The 14,692-nt window shown below is 38.0% G+C and overlaps 1 protein-coding gene across 5 annotated transcripts in view; it reads left to right on the top strand.

The window, feature by feature from the left end:
• The window catches only part of AIMP1 (aminoacyl tRNA synthetase complex interacting multifunctional protein 1), a 36,504-nt gene that overhangs the window by 1,156 nt on the left and 20,656 nt on the right, over nucleotides 1–14,692 (top strand). The window lies entirely within an intron of this gene.

The following is a 14,692-nucleotide window of genomic DNA, read 5'->3' on the forward strand; positions in this document are numbered from 1 at the left end:
TCATTGGTTTTCACAACTAGTTTTGTGATTCAGGATACTTGGATGTTTTTAGTTGAGGAAGTACTAATTAAATATAGCTTCCCATTTTTGTATGCCCCATTACTCACTTGCTATATAGATTTCCAGTTAGGCTTAAATAATAATACATTAATTACCAGGTCTGTTGGCCCATAAAATAAAGGCTAAGTTCTGATTTTTTTTTTATATTATGAAAAGGGCCTTCAAAATGGAAAGCAGAACTTCAACAAACCCTGTCAAATAGTTGCTGAAGTGGACTTGGGGTTTGTTTATGTGCATTGGGTATTTTTAGTTGTTTAGCTTGGGTTTTTTGGTGTTGTACCTAGCCTCAAGGGTCTTTGCTTGTCAGTGTGGTTTCAGTTTCTCTATCCTGTCATACATTAGTAGTATATTCTTGTTATGATAATTTTTACTTTAAAGAATTTTAAGAAATTTTTTGCTGAGTTTTTTTGATGTTTTACCAACACTGAATCCTGAGGGTGGAAGATGATGAAGGAAGAATAATTAAAGTTGAGATGATTCTTAAAACTATCTTCAGCAAGTTAGGACTCTGAAATGTTATCCAAGAAGAAAAGCATTTAACACCACCTGCCACAACAAGCTCCTGGCAAAGCTGGAAGCTCATGGCTTGGACACATTCACTCTGATATGGGTCAAGAAGTGGCTGCTGGGCCAGGCCCAGAGAGTGGTGGTGAATGGTGCCACATCCAGTTGGCAGCTATCACTGGTGGTGTGCCCCAAGGATCAGTGCTGGGCCCAGTCCTGTTCAACATCTTTATTGATGATCTGAACGAGGGGATTGAGTCCAGCATCAGTAAATTTGCAGATGACACAAAGTTAGGAGCAGGTGTTGCTCTGTTGGAAGGTAGGAGAGCCCTGCAGAGGGACCTGGACAGGCTGGATAGGTGGGCAGAGGCCAATGGGAGGATATTTAACAAGGCCAAGTGCAGGGTTCTGCACTTTGGCCACAACAACCCCAAGCAGCACTACAGGCTGGGGACAGAGTGTCTGGAGAGCAGCCAGAAAGAGAGGAATCTGGGGGTACTGGTGGACAGTAGCTGAAGATGAGCAAGCAGTGTGCCCACAGGTGGCCAAGAGAGCCAATGGCATCCTGGCCTGGATGAGGAACAGTGTGGCCTGTAGGACGAGGGAGGTTACTTTTCCTCTGTATTCAGTGCTGGTCAGGCCACACCTTGAGTGCTGTGTCAAGTTCTGGGCTCCTCAATTTACAAGAGATGTTGAGGTGCTGGATTGTGTCCAGAGAAGGGCAACAAAGCTGGTGAGGGGCCTGAAGCATAAGCACTACGAGGAGAGGCTGAGGGAGCTGGGGTTGTTTAGCCTGGAGAAGAGGAGGCTCGGGGGGACCTCATTGCTGTCTACAGCCACCTGAAGGGAGGTTGTAGCCAGGTGGGGGTTGGTCTCTTCTGCCAGGCACCTAGTGACAGAACAAGAGGACACAGTTTCAAAATGTACCAGGGCAGGTTTAGGCTGGATGTAGGAAGAAATTCTTCAGGGAAAGAATCCATTGGAATGGGCTGCCCAGGGAGGTGGTGGAGTCGCTGTCCTTGGAGGTATTTAAAAGAAGGCTGGATGAAGCACTTAATGCCATGGTTTAGTTAATTAGAAGGATTAGGTGAGAGGTTGGACTCAATGATCCTAAAGGTCTTTTCCAACCTTGTTAATTCTGCAGTTCTGTCTCTTCTATGGGAGTCTTTCCAAATAGAGCATAAATAATGTCAAATGCTAGACAGTACAGATAAAACTGAGGTGTTGGCCAAGAGGGCATGAGAACATGGCAAAGGAACATGAGAAGAAGGTAAATAGCATTTGTTGTTTCTGGGAGAAATATACATAATATAATGGCAGTCCAGCAGGCATCCCCAGAAACCCATACTTCTTCCAAACAGTTACCTGTATGGTTCTTCTTATTGTCACCTAGAGGCATTTACCTTTTTGGATTTTCATTCATATTGGTGTTGGGAAGGGAAATCAGTGTTTGATTTTTCATTTCCGTGATTCCATTGGTATTAAACAGTAGGGGGGGAAAACAGTCTCTGATTTTTTTCCCCTGGTGTGGTAGAAGCCATCATTGTCATTTAATATGGTGCTTTTGCTTTCGTTGTTTTGGGATTTATTTATTTATTTTTCTTGGTTAAAAGTGTTTCCCTTTCAAAAAGCTGCAAAATACTTTACTGATCAGTAAGTCATCAGCTAAAGTTTCCATCATTTTCTTGTCTCTTGGAGTACAAGAAACCCAGTATTGTCTGCATTACGATGTTAAAGGTCAGTTTCTGCACAGTGAGTGTGAAATTAATACACTGGTGTTTCATTTCACAGGTGTTTTATTTATCCTGTTTTCACAGTTAGCAAGCCTTTGATGTGCTTTTTCTCCCAAATAATCACAATTGAATATGTGGAAACACCAAAATTAGAAGGGTAGATTTCACTATATAGTTTTTTGAAGTTAACTCAATCACAGAGATAAAAAAGAGGGGGAAAAAAATCCTGGATTTGTAACACTGAGTTTAATGAAAAAACCTTTGCAGAAGAGAAGCAAAAGATCTTGAGTTCATTCTCATCTGTTATACCTTAATCACTTCTGACAGATGTTTGCCTAATCTGTTTTCAGAACTTTGGAGTGATGGATATTCCACAGCCTCCAAAGGCAGTCTGTTCAGTTCTTTATTCCTGAAAGTTTTCCAAATGTCTAACTTACTTTTTCCTTTTTTTTTTCTTTCCCCCCTACTTCTGTCTGCACTGGAGCTGGCAAACAGTTTAGGCCTGTTCTCATACCAGCTTCAAGAACAAAAACAGGTCTTCCATCTATCTTCTTTGCTACAGACTAAACAACTGCACTTATTTCAAGCTTTTGATCTTCTTTGAAGTGTCTCTAATAAGTTCAGAAACAGGAAAGGAAAGTCTGAGCAAAAGTGAATTTCTTTGGCCATTGTTTTGCGTCTTTATTATGCGTGAATGCAATGTAAATATTGCTTGGAAGTCTCTTGAGCAGTAAGACAGCCTATAGTAAAATGTGGCTAGTCAGGCCTTTCCTGACTTGCCTCTTCTTTACTTCTCCTGTCTCCCTGACTTCTTTTCTAGAAATAGCAGGCTTGCACTGATTTTGAGGCATAGCAAAGGAATAGATTCCCAGGTGAGAAGTTCTTCTCTAATGTTTGTGATCTGATGTTGTCTTAACTCATTAGTCAGTTGTCTTTTCACTTGAGTCATAAAGTCTTCTAATGGTCAAGTCCATACCAAACATGAAGCACTTTGCAAGCAGGAATTTCCATCCTGAAATGATACCTCCTTTGTTGACTAGATCTGAGAGATCTAGTAATGGAAACACGCTAGTTCCCTTTAGTGTAGACTCCAAATATTTTCAAGTTGCCACTATGTTTGAGTATTCCTGCATTGGCCTGGGCATGCATGTTTAAACAGAAATAAGAGAAGTTCCTGGTTTGGGCATGCTCTGTGTTTCTAAGAAATGCTCTTAAATGGTTAGAAGTTTGCAACCAATTACAAACATGGTTTTGGGCATGGCAATTGCTGTCATTCTTATTGACAAAATCCATCATTTCAGATCCCTCTTCAGTTTTCTTGTTGCTTATGATACAGGTCACAGTATTTCAGTTGGTCAGTGGCCTTCTGATAAGTGTAGGTCACCCTTTCTGACCAAGGAAACTGAGGAGATGTTTTTCCATAAAACCTGTATTGTCCACACAGAGTGTGAACATTAATAATGAACGTTTGTAATACTTTTAATGGGATAAGAAAGGGAATTATCTCTGCTTACTGAGATCAAAGATAAGATTTCTCTTAAGTTGCATCTACAGCCTGCAGCTGAGATAATCATCAAGATAGACCAGTTTCAGACTAAATGCATCAGTGGTGTTAGCTGTAAAGATTGTTGACACTTGCTGTTTCTAAAATAAAATCATTTTGAGACCATACCTGAATTGGGAGTTACCTAAATGCTTCTATGTTGTATACAATTGCTAGACATTCCAAAAAAGAGGTACTTTCTACTAACCTGGCTTTTACATTGACTTCTTAATTATTGTTGTTACTACTTTCAGTAGTTTTACACTTCATAATTTGCATACAATTCTTATGCCATTTCATATAAATTAATAGCCTAGAAACTGTTTCTTGGCTCCAGAAACTGTAGAGAGAGTACCTTAAACTAGCATTCATGTTAGAAAGCAATATGTATTGTCTTTAACCATCATCTGATAAACACAATTCGTGTAAAAGAGCCCATTTGTTTTTCCTCAGAATTCTGGGCTAGAGCAAAGCTGAATTCCTCTTGTAACAGCTTCCCTGGTGTGTTGTCTCCTATCCTAATTATCTAAAAGCATACAGATTCTGAGATGCTTTTTACTTTTGAAAGCAGTTGGCAAAGCATGAAACATCATCCAAATTGCCTCATGTTAGCAGATCTCTTTTTAGGATCATTTGGTATAATCTTTTGGCATAAAACTACCCATTATAGAAGACTTTTATTTTCATTTCCTTCTCATCAGGAGCTTTCCCAATGTAACTGCAACTCAGTATGAATTAATAGTTTAAAGATTAGTCTTTGACTTCAGGACTCTCTCGGAAATAATCCATGGCTACCGGATCTGGTTTCTATCCCAGAGTGTTTCTCAATTACAGTTTAATATACAACTCTGTAGGGGCATCTTGTTTCAGACTCTGAAGATAAGTGAGCAGATCACTTCAGCAGCTCAGTTGGCTGGGGCATCTAGGGACTGCTGCTCGCACAAGAACACAGGGACTTGCACGTGGCATGCACAACGCACGAAGTCTGGCTTGGTAGCAGCTGCTCTGGAGTGAGGGCTGCAAATTCACATTCGTGCTTGTCCGACTGGAAGGTTGGAAACCTGTGTGAAGTGCTTTAGTAATTGATAACAGTAACACACTAAGGAAGTCACCCTTGCCAGCTAGGCCAGGGAAATCAATCTTTTCTTAGGGGTTGAATTACTCTGGTATGTCACAATGTGTAAGTTCGCATCTCTACAACCATCTATAAAATAACGCTAATGATGGGAGCTAGGCACAAATTTGGTTTTGTTCCTTTACACATAGCTTATGATAAAATTTTCGTGAGGGCTTACTTCAGAGCTTGAACTTTGCATTTGCAGATGCTGAAACAGGATATTCTAATTGTAAATTATTATGAAAAATCTAATCATTTTAAAGCAGAATTCGAAGCACAGTGAAATTAGAATTTAAAGCACAATTTGTCTTAAACCGTGGAAACAACAAGTGAAATATGTCTGTTCCCCAAAAGCTGCTTAAAAGATTTTTGTACATGCTGTCAGTCTTAGTTGGTGACATCAGCCCTTCCAAAGTCTGAGATGTGTACCAGAAGGGTTTGTTTTTTTTCTCTCTGCACAGATCTAGTACTGAAAGAGAGGAAAATTATTTTCATCCAAGAAGTTTTAAAAGCTGTGAATGTGAAATGCTTCTCACTACATACAACTACAAAGAGGGTGCTGAAAGGCAATTACAGCACAGCCTTTTTTTTTTGGGTACCATTAAAGTATTGCTGTGCTTTCTCTCAAGCAGTGCTTAAGTGTTTACAGCAGATGTGGTCCAGAACTTTACCTAGTCTAACATGCTATATAATAACCATGTTGCTATTCTGAACTGTGTGCAAAACACTGCTAAGTATGCTTACCTTGAAACTGGCTTATCAAAGTGCTCATAGACCCAGAACTTTAGTAATAGTGATGTTCCTAACTGTCCGCTAACATGTGGAGCGTTGCTAGGCATGCTAAAAGATAATAAAAAACCCTCTTTGATGTTCTTCTCTAGTTTAGAATACAGAAAACTACTTGGATAAAAATTAACTATTTCAATATGTCTCTCTTTGTTTTGGGAAGTTTGTTTCTGTGTTTCAGCTAGAATAACTGCAATAGTCAAAAGTGTCTTTTTGCATTGGGTTTATGTTTGATGTTTTGCTCTTGGCAAACTGATTTTGGTTTTCACAATGTGAAGTAAGCATATAAAATCTGTGTGGTGGTGATCTGCTAATAAACAATTCTCGTATTAAAAGCAAAAAAAAAAGTGTAGATTGCAGGTAGTGTGCAGGAAAAAGTAAGATTTTTGTATACAAAGGACGTCTTTAATTTTTTCTTGTGTCAGATCAGTAGAAGATCTGACATGGTTGTGTAGTATAACCTTTTGGCTGTTCATGCCTGAGTGGAAAGAAAACTGACTTTTTGATTTCATATATCCTTTAAATTGGTACTTTCTGCCCTTCACTTAGAAGTAATTGATAGGTAGTTGCTGTACAGCCTTTGCATCAGAAGTTGGTTTGTTTTCTTGATGATAGTAGTGAAGTCTTGATCTGCAAAAATGTATATCTATTGAAACCTTTTTTCCCCTTTCTAATTAGCTGAGGTTCTTTTATTTGCAAATGGAAAAAATATTTTCACTACACAAGTTAAAATCATTGATGCAAAATGTATTTAGTTAAAATATTTGTTTTATCAGGATATTTTACGAAGTAGATGAGATGCTTAATAGGAATTTTAAGTCCTGTGTTTAGAGGTTGATGCTAGGAATATGTAATGGTAGATGCTACTGACATGTGATTTTGAAGTTCTGGCTCCTGAGGGTGAGCTGTTGTCACCCCACTTTGGATTTAAAAGCTGATTTAGGCTTTTCACTCCAGAGATAAATAAATCTTCATTGTGCAGCCTAAATTAGTATCTTTTATTGAAGATTTTCATTAAAATCCTATCCTCTTGTATTATGTGAGTAAATTCAACACTGGAAAATACAATTATTGATGTGATGAATCAAACTAGGGTGTTGAATGTGTGTAGGAGGGTTTTGCTCTTGGGCACTGTGGTAAAGGGTTGGACTTGATGATCTGTGAGGTCTCTTCCAACCTTGGTGATACTGTGATACTGTGATACTGCAAGCTGTGAAACTGCAGGCTCAAAGCTGGTCGAGGTCTGCCTTCCCCCTTATAGATGTGTTCTACAGCTTTGTTGCTCCTTATTAGGAGATTTTTGGCATTATTCTTGCATTGCTTACACACAAATGCACACAAACATTTTATCAGCTTTTATTCAACCCACCTAAAATAATACCTGAAATTTCTGTCTCAGTAAATACCAGCCATTGTTAATGCAGTTGTGGTTAGAGAAGACTGGCTTTGGGGTTGTTTTTTATTGGGTTTGGTGGTTGTTGTTTTTTTTTCTTTCTCTGTACATCTGCATGATGTTTGCTGAATGCTTTTGTGAATAAATAATACTTATTTTTAGTACTTGATTTAACTAGTTAAATCCTGATTTCATTTAATTGTGCAACAGTATACTATTACATGTAGAAAAGCTGGTATTAATGCAAAACTAATATATTTCAAGATTAGTTTCTATCACAGTCAAACTATGTACATTAACTATTAGGCAGGTTTCAGACATGAAGTACTATGAATTAAAACAGTGTTCCCATTAACTACCCAACTAACAATACCATTATTTTGCAGACTGTTGCTGACATAAAATACATTTCTTAATTATAGTCTTGTTTCTGACCTCTTCAAGTCTCCGAGGAGCCGGTATCTTTAAAATACCTTTTTAGCAGATAGGGTTTTGGACCCATGGGCTATTATCCTTATTCTCTGACTTGGATTTTGAGAGAGACTTTTAAAAGTTATTTTTGTTCTCAAATGAGACCTGTCTTAGAGGGAATAAACTTTTTTTTTCTTCACTTTTTAGTAACTGCCGTGGTTATTCTTAGTTAAGGAGGTGGTGTGAATACTAAATTTTGAAAGATAAAATTACAGAAGTCAATAAAATACCTAAAAAATCAGTGTTCTCCTTGGTATCAACAGGTGGATTTTGGTGCAGTTCTGATTATTCTTCCGCTGTCTGTTTTGTGGGTGGCTTGCACTGTAGTTGTAACAGCAGTCTCAAGCTTTCACTTCCCAGTAACCTCTAGTGGGTGACAGGCACCACAGATTCTTGAAGTTCCTGTGGCAAATGCTGACCTTGCAGGCTGTCTAGATGCAACTGTAGCTGCTTGTATTTCTGAATTTATAGGCATGTTATGTGTCTGTAATTGTAAAGTCCACCACCTGTCATGGATATACGATGAGGAGACTTGGAGGTATGAGTAGCACCTAGTTTTGGAGTGTGTGTTTGTTTGGAGCTGTTTGCTATTTCGTGATAGTCACAGGATACACCATGAAAATTAAGCATTTAATGAAAAAACAACCTAACAACTGAACCCTGACAACTTAAAAAAAAAACTTATTTGTTTGTTATAAAGCATTCTGTTCCAAAGAACTGAATGTATTTTGAGTGTGGAAATCAGTGCTTAAGGTCAAAAAACCAAGGTAGCACGTTGCAAGCATTGCATGTTTTCCATCGTGGGATTTATATGAGAATTCCTTCTGCACGTGGTGATCGTTTACCACGAAGTTCTGATAGTACTATTAAAATATTAATGGAGCAGTATCCTTAAGATACAGACTGCTGAGAAAATACACAAAGCAATCCAACTGCTTTGGCATATAAGCTGCTGCTTAAATTTCAGACTGCGTTATAAAGCACAACCAGATGAAACCCTACTGAACTTTAGGGGACCTGGCAGATGTAGTGGGTGTGTAACCTGTGGAGACTTAAGCAGTGCAAAGAAGTTGCTTTTCTTGAGCCATATTGCAAGCCATCCATGTTTATTTGGAGTTACTGGGCAGTGTTCTCAGACAAATGAAGTTACAAAGGATTTTGTACACGGTCTAGTTACTGAAAATTTTTGGTGGCTCTGAAGGCAAAAGGTTTTGTTACAAACCACATCCAAATCACTTGACTTTTCTTTTAACCTGGACAGAACTCCTTGTAGTCATGTCTCTGCTTTGTTTAGTCCTTGGGGTGTCTGCTTAGAGTTGGGAAAGTGTACAAAGTTAATTCAGAATTGGACTGAGGCAAGTATTAGTAGAAATGTGTCCCTGAATACAAATTTAGCACAAAGTTAGAGCCAGAATGTGAATGAAATTGCAAGTACGCTTAACTTACCTTAACCTTTTAAATGTTGCAGCTGTTGTGTGTTAAGATGATGCAGTTAATGTATTTTGGCATCTACTAGGTCTTGAACAAAATACTAGAATAATTCTTGCTTCTGATTCTTGCATTTCTATTCATCTTCACCGTACAGATCCAAGAGATGCATTTTAATTCAAATTAAACCTGTCATAATATCTTAAACTTTGAATGTCACACATCTGCCTTTATTTCTTCTAGCATATGCCTGTGTTAGTTCCTCGTTCACTGCTTCTCAGACGTTTTTTGCCTCTCTCATTAATCCCATGACTTTAGTATTCATTCCCTTTCAAGACAGACTTGTCTTCCTAATAGTAATCATTACTGAGTAACCTTTCTTGCCTCAAGGTGGGTTCTAGTGAATGAGCCTTCATTTGTGCAATGTTCCATGACACTTTAAAAGAAATCTTTCATAGGTGCAGTGTTTTTCAAGATGAAAAAGTTCAGTTGTGTGTGTTTTTACTATTTATGGCCCTTTAAAATAGGGAGGGGTAAGCTCTTAGGACTACTAAAAGACCTGTCTGCAGCTGGGATTGAGCCTGATTTATCTGGCAGCCAGAAGGGTTGGACTGTAGTCCCCAGAGCTAACAAATCATTCCTTAGAGCTGGCATTGCTGCTTGGATGGACTCTGTTAGACATGTCTTGTTTGGAAATCTGCAAAGCAATTATTCTAGATTTCTTGGTGCAAAAGATGCAAGTTGAAATAACATATGCAGACACACACAACTTTGCCTAAATATTTTCCTCTTTGGCAAATAGCTTGTAATTACTGCTTGTGAGTAGTTAAAAAAATGTATTGGCTAATACTTTAAATTTTTTAACTTTTGAAAACAGCCTTAAGTAGTTCTAAGAAAGATGTGAAATCAAATCAGTTATTGTAAATCTTAGCCAAAGATGTGCAGTGTCAGGTCTAGAATACTTCATTAAAAGTTAGGAGAAACTCATAAGAGAGAATTCAGTTTTCAAGTATGAATCCAGATTCTCTGTGACAAGAGAAGATAGGGTAAGTCACAATGGCTTCCTAGGTGCTCTAGTCCATTAGCATAGCAAAAGATAATATAGTTCCACTATCTCTCTCCTGTTCTAGCCTGCTCTTTACTGTTTCTTACTTTGCTGAATAAAAGGGTGTGATGTGAGATTCTTAGATCTGATTCATAGTGTCCTGACAGTTGGTAGAATAGCAAAGCATAGGAAAGGAGAATCTGGAAAACAGCTGGAACATGCTTTATTTATGGGGTTTTATAAAATTGTCTGCCATGAGTGACCATAACAAAAAAGAAGACTCTCAGATAAAAGTCTTTGAACAGACTTCTAGCAGAAATGAACTGATTGTTGATAGTTTTTCCTACAGAAAGCAGAATACTTTGCTATACTAGTTGGCCACAAGAAAGTGTCTTGAGACATCTCACAAATGAATTCACTTTGGAGCTGCTTGAAACTTAAGATGAAAAGCTTATGAAGTGAAATGAAATATTTTCCTTTGCTTCAGTGAACTTTATTTAGCATTGGAGAAATTACCTTTGTGATGCTGAAAAGTTTTAGTGTGTTGATCGCGCTACTTCTGCTTCATAATTGCAAGCTTAATTTGAGCAGTATTTCAACTGAAAAACAAATGTCTCATGCAGACATATTTTTCACAGGTAGTAGCTCTTCTGGTTTGGCAGCTGTTCATAAAGCATGCCAATCTCTGCAATTCACCTTTTAAGCTATTATGGGCCATCTTGTGGTTGATATCTGCTCTTTGCTAAAGAGGAGTAGGATTGGATTTGCTGGAGAAATACGTGGTGCCTCGGTAGGTGGCACAAAGTAAAAGGTTTTGCTGGGTGGGTTGAAAGTAGCTGTGCAGAGAAAAATGCTGCCTAGGTGTAGTGGTCTGTGACATTGTGGAGGAGTTAGCATATATGTGGAAGAGGAAGAGAAAAGCAGCAGAGAATTGTGGTGGTTTTATTCTGTTTTGCAAAATATAGCAGCTACATGTCTCAACACATGCCCTGGAGAAAAAATGAGAACAAGAAATAAAATACCTGTCACTTCAGAGAGCAGCATAAAACCTTTCTGAATTGGAAGAGCGTAAGGGAATCTGCATCAGTGTCATAGCTGCATTTGGTATCTACATGGAGAGCATGTTGATCTGTAGGCAGTAATTCTTACTAAGCAGCCTGCAGGTTAGATCTTGTTCAGTTAGTGATCTTACTTTGTCTGTTGGCATTAGTAAAACATCATAAAAACATTGACAGCTTCAAAGTCCTGAGCTTTTTTTAACTCAGAAGAAATGCTTAGCACTAATTATTTTAGGGTTTGGAAATCTATTGGCTTCTAATTTCTGTGGGTTTGATTAAATTATTGCTTTTCCAATAGTTATAATTGGTTCCATGTTAGACTATGGATAGATTCCAAATACAATTTTTAGTTAAAGTTTTCAATGTTCTCATGAATTTTATGGAAGTTTTCACTTCTAAACCCAGCTAATATTAATATTGAAGCTACAACAGGGTTTACGTTTTTAGTGTCTTGGTGTATTCACTTTTTGATGTGCATATATTCTAAGGCCAAGACCAATGCTGATAAACCAGTATTTGTAAAACAAATCTAGATTTTGAGGCCATTTGTAACACATGAGAAGTCTTGATTTATTATACAGTTTGCTATTTCTTGGAGACCCATGAAAAACGAAGAAGAATAGTGGTTGTTGTTTTTTTCTCCTTTGAGGATATTGTCAGCTATGAAAGACCACAGGAGGCAGTGCTTTCTGCTTATAAAACAGGCAGCACTTCAATCAGCAAGTACAATAATGAGCAATTTAACAACTTCTATGTGTTGATACATAAATTCATGAATAACTGCAAGGCTGGAGTCTGGTTTGAAGGTTAAGTTTGTTATAATAGTGAAGCAAGTGGTTGTTGGAGCCCTTCTAAATGCCTTGTAGCCCTCAGAGTTCTCAGATGAAACACTTTTTTCTTTTAGCTGAAGAGCCAGGTAAAGTCAGGAGGATACCCTTTTCAGAACTGCCCCTTTCTTGGTTTTCAGAACTATTTTGTTTGAAAGGAAAGCAGCTCGTTAGGCACAATTATAGGAAGTGACTTTACTTTCAGTTGGCCTCTGAAACATTTTCTGCAGAGCACATCAGTATCAATCTGTAAGAAGATATGGCTCTGTTTTTCAAGCTATATTATTTCTGGTTGGTTTTGGTTTTTTCCCCCAATTTACTTTGTGTGTCAGCAGTAGGATTTGATCTTTTTTTGTTTGTTTCTTTCTTTGTTTTCTTTGTGTATGGAGTCAAGAGCTGTCAGGATAATAGAGGGAAAAAGGTCCCCTCCTCCCCAAAAAAATGTTGACTGCAACCTTTGATTGCTGTGGTGCTCATGTTTTTAATAAGCTTTGTGTTTTAGAATAAAGGGTGGATCTTAACTTTCTTTATGTGCTTTTTTAGATGAAGTTTTATTGCTATGCTGTGTGGGTTCCTGTGCAGCAGTTCATTTCAGCTTGTTGGCTCTTTACATCACTATCGGAAATACCTACTCCTTTGTGTTATTGTTAGAATACTGGCTTTGCAGAAATTCATTTGACAAATGGGAAAATGTCTACCCATTGTAATCATGTAACTTCATTTCCAGATCTTCAGTTCATTAGCCAACTTGGCTAAAACCTATAAAATGTACCAGTTCCATTCGCTTTGAAGTTTTAGTAGCATTGCTGTTGTTGTTGGCAAAGTTTCCACTGTTAGTATTGTGTTCCCCTGAGACTGTGTGCAGCTTACAAGGAATAGTACTGGTATGCAGACAGTAATATCCCAGGCTTTGTGTCGTGCTGTGTTGTGCCATGGTAGCTTTATGTGTATTTCCACTTGACATCTAAATCAACTTACTGGAATCACTCATTTCCTTTTCTAAACCTGTTTTCAGGTTGCACATGAAAACAAAACTTATTTTCTTCACAAAGGTAAATTTGAGTATTAAAATTATGCTCTTTGTCCTGGAGAGATGATTTTATTGCTCTTCTCTCTACATGAGCTTCTTTCTCTTTTTTTTTATTTTTAAAGAAAATCTGTTGTGTGTGAATGGAAGGTGTGATGGCAGTAATGTGTCTTTAATCAAACCAATGTGTAAAGCAGACTTTGATAGTATTCACTTGTGAAGAAGGCAAGATTCATCACTTTGATATATAGCTGTGGAGAACTGAAATTGTTGCAATAGAAAAACATATACCAATATAGATACTGAGAGTTCAGCCAAGGTGATACGTTGACACTACCAGAAGTGTGATTGTATCTGTTTGCCTTTCAGTACCTAGAAACCAGTTTTGTCTTCGGCATAGCTTTTGTTGCGGCTCCTAGCAGAGGATAATTGTACATTAGAACACATTTTAACTCATAGCCAGATTGCTATGAAGGCTATTTTGAGCTCTGCTGAAGTTTTGAGCTCTGCTGAAGTTTTGAGGAGCTAATTAATACATTTGGATTTCTATTTTCTTAATAATTCTTCCCTTTGCAATTGAGCAAGGTGTCTTTTCTTAGCACCTAGAATTTGTTTATTAACAGATGTGGCAGCTGTTAGTACTGCTCCTTCCTTCGTCTAGATACTTAGTGAGAGAGTAAAGACACAGTTAACTCAGATACATGCAACTTACTGTATTTCATGATTCTGTTACTACTCGCCGAGTTTTTATGGTTAGACACAAAGGTCACAGAAAAGAAATAAAGTTGAATTTGGTGGCTTAGAAGAAAAGACTGTACACAAAGCAGTATGGAACATTAGAGAAGCGCAGTAAAAGGACTTGAACAATCTATAAGAAAGTTAATGTATGCTCTTGCCCTTACTGGTCTTTGTAGTTTCTTTCTTAAATCTTTACCTATGTGCCTGGGCTTTCATTTCAGTGGAAACAAACTAAAACACTTGAAATAAGTGCTGAAGTAACTCCAAATGTGTAAATCTGCAATGAAATTTGTGTTAAAGATGAGTGAAGATAAAGTCCTCTCCTATCCACCTCTTTTTCCTCCTTTCTTCTTTTTCCTCCTTCCTTCTTTTTCCTCCTTCCTTCTTTTTCCTCCTTCCTTCTTTTTCCTCCTTCCTTCTTTTTCCTCCTTCCTTCTTTTTCCTCCTTCCTTCTTTTTCCTCCTTCCTTCTTTTTCCTCCTTCCTTCTTTTTCCTCCTTCCTTCTTTTTCCTCCTTCCTTCTTTTTCCTCCTTCCTTCTTTTTCCTCCTTCCTTCTTTTTCCTCCTTCCTTCTTTTTCCTCCTTCCTTCTTTTTCCTCCTTCCTTCTTTTTCCTCCTTCCTTCTTTTTCCTCCTTCCTTCTTTTTCCTCCTTCCTTCTTTTTCCTCCTTCCTTCTTTTTCCTCCTTCCTTCTTTTTCCTCCTTCCTTCTTTTTCCTCCTTCCTTCTTTTTCCTCCTTCCTTCTTTTTCCTCCTTCCTTCTTTTTCCTCCTTCCTTCTTTTTCCTCCTTCCTTCTTTTTCCTCCTTCCTTCTTTTTCCTCCTTCCTTCTTTTTCCTCCTTCCTTCTTTTTCCTCCTTCCTTCTTTTTCCTCCTTCCTTCTTTTTCCTCCTTCCTTCTTTTTCCTCCTTCCTTCTTTTTCCTCCTTCCTTCTTTTTCCTCCTTCCTTCTTTTTCCTCCTTCCTT

Source organism: Pogoniulus pusillus, chromosome 9 (assembly GCF_015220805.1).
Source record: "Pogoniulus pusillus isolate bPogPus1 chromosome 9, bPogPus1.pri, whole genome shotgun sequence".
In the NCBI taxonomy this organism is placed as follows: Eukaryota; Metazoa; Chordata; class Aves; order Piciformes; family Lybiidae; genus Pogoniulus; species Pogoniulus pusillus.